This window comes from Syngnathus leptorhynchus, chromosome 6, assembly GCF_054491065.1.
Source record: "Syngnathus leptorhynchus isolate UIUO chromosome 6, UIUO_Slep, whole genome shotgun sequence".
Taxonomy (NCBI): Eukaryota; Metazoa; Chordata; class Actinopteri; order Syngnathiformes; family Syngnathidae; genus Syngnathus; species Syngnathus leptorhynchus.
Window position 1 is genome coordinate 15,541,347 of NC_141200.1, and position 6,574 is coordinate 15,547,920.

At 52.8% G+C, this 6,574-nt stretch overlaps 1 long non-coding RNA gene across 1 annotated transcript; it reads right to left on the reverse strand.

Annotated features, from left to right (window-relative positions):
* Positions 1-5,254: 5,254 nt before the first annotated feature.
* Positions 5,255-6,284, reverse strand: LOC147056165 (uncharacterized). Its single transcript, XR_015066455.1, has 3 exons — positions 6,129-6,284; positions 5,466-5,524; positions 5,255-5,380 (listed from the first exon to the last, which is right to left on the reverse strand). It is a non-coding gene; the product is annotated as an uncharacterized LOC147056165 (long non-coding RNA).
* Between the last annotated feature and the right edge of the window lie 290 nt (positions 6,285-6,574).

Sequence of the window (6,574 nt, forward strand, 5' to 3'; positions counted from 1 at the left end):
TTCCCTTTCCTCCCCACAATAAAGTCTCTGTCGCTCAGCATTTGGCTGTACTGTCTGATCCCTTACAGTACAGGCTGACCATTGCTATGCAGCCAACGAGCGACGAGATAGTATTGTGCCGACTGGAGCGTACAGAGACCGCAATCAGTAGTCTGTCAGCTGACATCCGGACACTGATTGAGATGGGTTAACAACAGCAGCAACAGCTGCAGCCACAGCAACAACTGATCAATCATCAGCAACAAGAGATGACCCAAGCCCTCTGGGGACTGTCGGTCACCACTTCTCCCAGACGCGTTTCTCCGGCTGCTGCCGCACACACCGCTGCACCCACGCCCCGCACCCACGCCCCGCCCGTCTGCTGAGGCCAGGAGGCTCATGGACGTTCCGGAACCCTGTCTCGGCAATATTGAGAAGTTCGACGGAGATGCCAAGCATGTCAGGGTATTTGTGACCAACTGCCACATTATGTTCAGTCTCCAGCCAGTTACGTTCGCGACCGAACCAGCCAAGGTGGAGTTCGTCCTGACCCACCTCATGGACGAAATACGGCTGTTGGGAATGGCCGAATATGAGATGGCTCCTGCGTGTGATTCGTTCGACGCCTTCGCGGATAAACTACTTTGATTATTTGACCTGGGCTCCGCCACCGAAGACCTTGCCAAGGAACTGACGACGCTGCATCAAGGTAACCGATTGGTGGCGGAGTATGCCCTTAAGTTCCAGACGATGGCTGGCAGCAGCGGATGGAACACCCCAGCGCTTGTGAGTACCTTCCTCCATGGACTCGCCAAATATATGAAGGACGAGCTCGTGTCCTATGATCGCCGTCGGAGCCTGGAGGTCGCGATGGGCTTAGCGGCCCGAGTTTACCAGAAGATCCGAACTCGGCAGCACGAGCGGGAATGGAGATTCCTGCGGAATCCGCGTAGTCACCCTCCCCCATCTGCTCGGGACCCACCGACCACGCCGCCAGCCGAGCCTATGGAGCTGTCCCAGTGTAGCAGCCAGGACAATCGACTCCACCCGTGCGCCTTCTTTTCTCACCGCCTGTCAGCCGCGGAACGGAAATTTGACATCAGCAATCCGGAGCTCCTTGCGGTCAAGCTGGCCCTGGAGGAGTGGCGGCATTGGCTGGAAGGCGCCACCACTCCGTTCATCGTCTGGACCGACCACCATAACTTGGAGTACCTGAGATCGGCCAAGAGACTGAATGCGAGGCAAGCTCGGTGAGCCCTTTTTTTGACCGCTTTAAATTCTCACTCTCTTACAGACCACGTTCCCGCAACGCAAAAGCGGACGCCTTGTCACGTTTATTCCAGGGAGGGGAGGAGGAACGGGGACCGGCTCCCACTATCCTCCCAAACTCAGTTCAGGTCGCGCCAGGCGGAGGCTGCCTCGTGCGATCAACCCGGTCCCAGCAACTGCCCGGAGGTTCGCCTGTTCGTCCCAGAATAGCTGCGGTCATCCGTCCTGCAGTGGGCGCACGACTCACTTCTTGCCTGTCATCCCGGGGCTGCCCACACGAGGTACGTGGTGGCTCGACATTTATGGTGGCCCATCGGGCAAGAAGACACCCGCGATTAAGTCCGGGCCTGATCCATTTGTAACCGCTGTAAATTGTCTAATCGTCCTCTAGCCGGGTTGCTCCAACCTTTGCCCGTTCCCTGGCGTCCCCGGTCTCACTTGTCGATTGACTTTGTTACGGGCCACCCGCCCTCGGAGGGGAACATGGCGGTTCTCATGGTAGTGGACCACTTTAGCAAGATGACACATTTCATTCCTCTGCCTAAGATCCCACCCAAACTAAGAAAAAAAAACTCGACTTGTAGTCTGAAAATTATGGTAATTAATTTGAACATTGTTGCCTGCTTTTTCACTACAATCCTACTTCTCTTTTCTTTTTCTTCACTTTTCTACTTTTGATTTTCTGTTCCAGGTATGTGACTGAACGTTTGGGAGGGGAAAAAAATGTGTGATGCTCTGTGGCTCTACCTGCGTTTTGCCATCTCTCTCAGCTGTAGGAGAGCTCAGATGATGACCATGCATATGTGGCCAAGATTAAAACTACATTCACATAAAACCTGGAGACACGAAAGGAGAATGCCAACATTGCATATCTTAATTTGCTACTGCTTTGGACCGTAGATTCAAAGACCTCAAGTGTCTATTTAGTCAAGAAACAGTTGGTTATTTGCAGAAAAACGTGAGGGAAGAAAATACAATAACAAATAAAAAGTTACGTAAGGTTTTTGGCTGCTTCATCTGAGTCTGATTCTGAACAGAATGAGGACTCAGTGGAGAACAGTGTTCGTCAATATAGAGCAGAGCGCACCATCGGTGCACAGTCCAGTCCATTAGAGTAGTTGTCCAAACATGCAGGTTCACACAGCAGTCAGGCCTGTTATGCATAGAAGTACACCTACGACATCTGTTCCCTGTGAAATGTTGTTTTCTCTTGCTGGCCATAATGTACAGAAGAAGAGAGCTACTTTGTCACCTGGAAGTATTAAGAATATTCTATGTCTCAGCAACAGGCTTATTACAAAGACGTAAACCTGTTCTGCTTTAAATTGAGATTCACTGTGAATGTTTTATTTAACTGCAAATTTAGCCCAGCAAAGGTTCTGGCACTTTAATTTATATGACAGTTTCAATAAAAAGTGTGTCATACATTACTTTGGATTTTTGTGGATTTTGTGTATCATGCAATTAATCGTGATCAATCGCAAAGACCTAATGCAATTGATTGCAATTGATGAAGGCTGCAGGCACAGTCAAGCCCCACTCCCTTGAACTGTGAAGCGCATGTACTAACGATTGTGCCAACATGCCTCCCTATTATTATTATCAAGATCATTAATAATAATATTATAGTATAATTATAATAATAGGATACAAGCGAATGAAAGAAATGAGTTTCCTCCGCAGGGTGTCCGGGCTCTCCCTTAGAGATAAGGTGAGAAGCTCGGTCATCCGGGAGAGACTCGGAGTAGAGCCGCTGCTCCTCCACGTTGAGAGGAGCCAGATGAGGTGGCTCGGGCATCTCATCAGGATGCCCCCTGGACGCCTCCCTGGGGAGGTGTTCCGGGCATGTCCCACCGGTAGGAGAGCCCGGGGACGACCCAGGACGCGCTGGAGAGACTATGTCTCTCAGCTGGCCTGGGAACGCCTTGGGATCCCCCGGGATGAGCTGGATGTAGTGGCTGGGGAGAGGGAAGTCTGGGAGTCCCTTCTAAAGCCTCTGCCCCCGCAACCCGACCCCGGAGAAGCAGAAGAAGATGGATAGATTATTATTGTTTTTTTCATTCGTTTGTCCTTCGCTTTCGAAGATGACCATGTGACTTCACAGTGTCTTATGTGTGCAGAGTATGTTTACAAGGCAGCAGGCGACTGCAGTTTAATTGCATACCAATGAGCGTCTGATTTGAGGTCACATGCAACCATCCAAACTGGAAGAAAAGTCATCTTTATTACATTCATTCATTTACACATTGGCATCCAAATTAAATTGGTGTCCAGGTGGGTGTTTTTTATCCAGAGTAACATGTGACTGCACGGGTTAGCTATCGGTCCCTGTGGCTAATAATGATATGAAATAAAGTGTGGTCTAAATGGTGGTCTGCAATGCAAGGTAGATCCCTTTAATTCTCAGTAACAGGTGCTCTGGGTGTATCTTTTTTTATTTTAAATTATGGATCAATCCCTGGGGATGGTGCTGCATGGTATGGTGGCACATGTTGCCCATATGGACAAGGTTTTGATGGCCCAATTAGCCAGGGTGGTGGTGGCCAATATGGACCAAATAGTGGTAGCCCGGGTGGTCCAGGTGGTCCTGGAGGACATGTATTCCCTGGTGGTCCTGGTGGGCCCTCTGGTCCAGGTGGACCAGGCAGTCCTGGTGGACCAGGCAATCCTGGTGGACCAGCTGGTCCTGGTCCAGCTGATCCCGGTGGACCAGCTGGACCCACTGTCCCAGGTTGTCCGCTGGGACCAGGGGGGCCAGTTGGTCCCAGTGGACCAGCTGGTCCTTGCGGACCGGCTGGCCCTTGTGGGCCAGATGGTCCATTTGGTCCCTGTGGACCCTCTGGCCCTGGTGGTCCCTCTGGTCCTGGTGAGCCATTTGGTCCTGGTGAGCCATTTGGTCCTGGTGAACCTTCTGGTCCTGGTGGACCTTCTGGTCCTGGTGGTCCTCCGGGTGGTCCCCCTGGTGGTCCTCCAGGTGGTCCCCCTGGTGGTCCTCCAGGTGGTCCCCCTGGTGGTCCCACTGGAGGTCCCCCAGGTGGTCCCCCTGGTGTTCCTCCGGGTGGTCCCCCAGGTCCACCTCCACCGGGTCCCCCAGGTCCACCCACACCAGGTCCCCCTCCAGATGGTCCCCCTGGTGGTCCTCCGGGTGGTCCCCCAGGTGATCCCCCGGGTGGTCCTCCGGGTGGTCCCCCAGGTCCACCTCCACCAGGTCCCCCACCAGAGGGTCCCCCTCCAGAGGGTCCCCCTGGTCCACCTCCACCGGGTCCCCCTCCAGATGGTCCCCCTGGTGGTCCCCCGGGTCCACCTCCACCGGGTCCCCCTCCAGATGGTCCCCCTGGTGGTCCTCCGGGTGGTCCCCCTCCACCGGATCCACCGGGTCCCCCTCCAGATGGTCCCCCTGGTGGTGCCCCGGGTGGTCCTCCGGGTCCCCCGCCACCGGGTCCACCTCCACCAGATCCCCCTCCAGATGGTCCCCCGGGTGGTCCTCCGGGTGGTCCCCCTGGTGGTCCCCCTCCACCGGATCCACCACCACCGGGTCCCCCTCCAGATGGTCCCCCTGGTGGTCCTCCGGGTGGTCCTCCGGGTGGTCCCCCGGGTGGTCCCCCGGGTCCCCCGCCACCGGGTCCACCTCCACCAGGTCCCCCTGCTGATGGTCCCCCTGGTGGTCCGGGTGGTTCTCCGGGTGGTCCTCCAGGTGGTCCACCGGGTCCCCCGCCACCGGGTCCACCTCCACCAGGTCCCCCTCCTGATGGTCCCCCTCCTGATGGTCCCCATGGTGGTCCCCCGGGTGGTCCTCCGGGTGGCCCCCCTGGTGGTCCCCCGCCACCGGGTCCACCTCCACCGTGTCCCCCTCCAGATGGTCCCCCTGGTGGTCCCCCGCCACCGGGTCCCCCTCCAGATGGTCCCCCTGGTGGTCCCCCGGGTGGTCCTCCAGGTGGTCCCCCTGGTGGCCCCCCGCCACCGGGTCCACCTCCACCGTGTCCCCCTCCAGATGGTCCCCCTGGTGGTCCCCCGCCAGCGGGTCCCCCTCCAGATGGTCCCCCTGGTGGTCCCCCGGGTGGTCCCCCGGGTGGTCCCCCTGGTGGTCCCCCAGAACCCTGTCTCTTTATCATAGCAGACAGACAGCTGGTTCCTGGGATACAGAGTTGACATCTTTGTTACATTATAATCTTTAACCTACTCTTTGTTACTCGGTAATTGAAAGTATGATGACCTACCAAACAGCAGAAGGGCAACAGTGAACACCTTTAGATTTATCATTCTGGCTGGTGATGTTCTGAAAGACAGTAAAAAGGAACATAGAATTACTTTTCAGAAAATTTTAAGTGCTTATTCATATGCTTATTTATTGCTATGAAAAATATTGTCCTGTCCCGTATTCGTGAAAATGACACCATTCCATCCTATCATCCTGTTTTGGAGGTCAGCTACATTAAAAAAGCTTAGATAAATTAAAATAAAACTAAACGTTGCCTTTTTTCTTTAATTTAGTTTGTTACCCCCCTCTTCCCCACCTCTTGCTTGGCCTGTCACGATAAAAAATTATTTTACAGATGATATAGGACTATGTATGCTTGATTTTACTCCATGTGTCGCACTTTTTATGCAACTGTGATTGAAATTCAGCAATGTAAAACACAAACCGTAGTACTAGAATGAAAAAAAAGTAATTATCATTTGATTTTTTTTTAATCTTCACAAGCAAGGTAGAGAATGCTCTGTCTCCAATTTTTACAATTTTATTGGACAAGCATGAAGCAATAACCACAGTGATCCAAGTCCAAATGCATTATTTTCACTTCCACAGAATTTGACACCAAAAAGATCCAACATGAATATTGTGTTCGCTGAAAACATTAGAAGATGGGGAAAGGACTCACCACGCTCAATTAAGTTTGCTCTTGGAGGGCCTGTCGGCTCTTGCTTTGGTGTCGCTCATGCTCCTGTGTCTCTTCTGTCACCTCACAGCTGATAACAGCAGTCTTAAATCACTTGTCCCGCCAACATTAGGGTGGGGCTGGTGTTAAGGTGAGCCAGTAGATTATTTATATTTTTGTTTTCTATTAGGTGGGCCTTGCCAAGCAGCATTTCTTCTTCAGGTTTGTATTTATTATTTGCGTGAGTCACTTTGAAGTGGAATCTTATGTACTTGGCGTCCTCGCAAGTTTGTTAATCCACCTCACAACATTAGATGAAGGCCAAAGTGGCTTGTACCAATTACGATATTGTGCTTGGCACATTTGTTGAAAAAAGTTGTGCGCAAAATTTGAATGGCCGTGGGTCAGAGTCATCCAGTAAACAGAGGGTCAACTGTTCCATTCCAGCT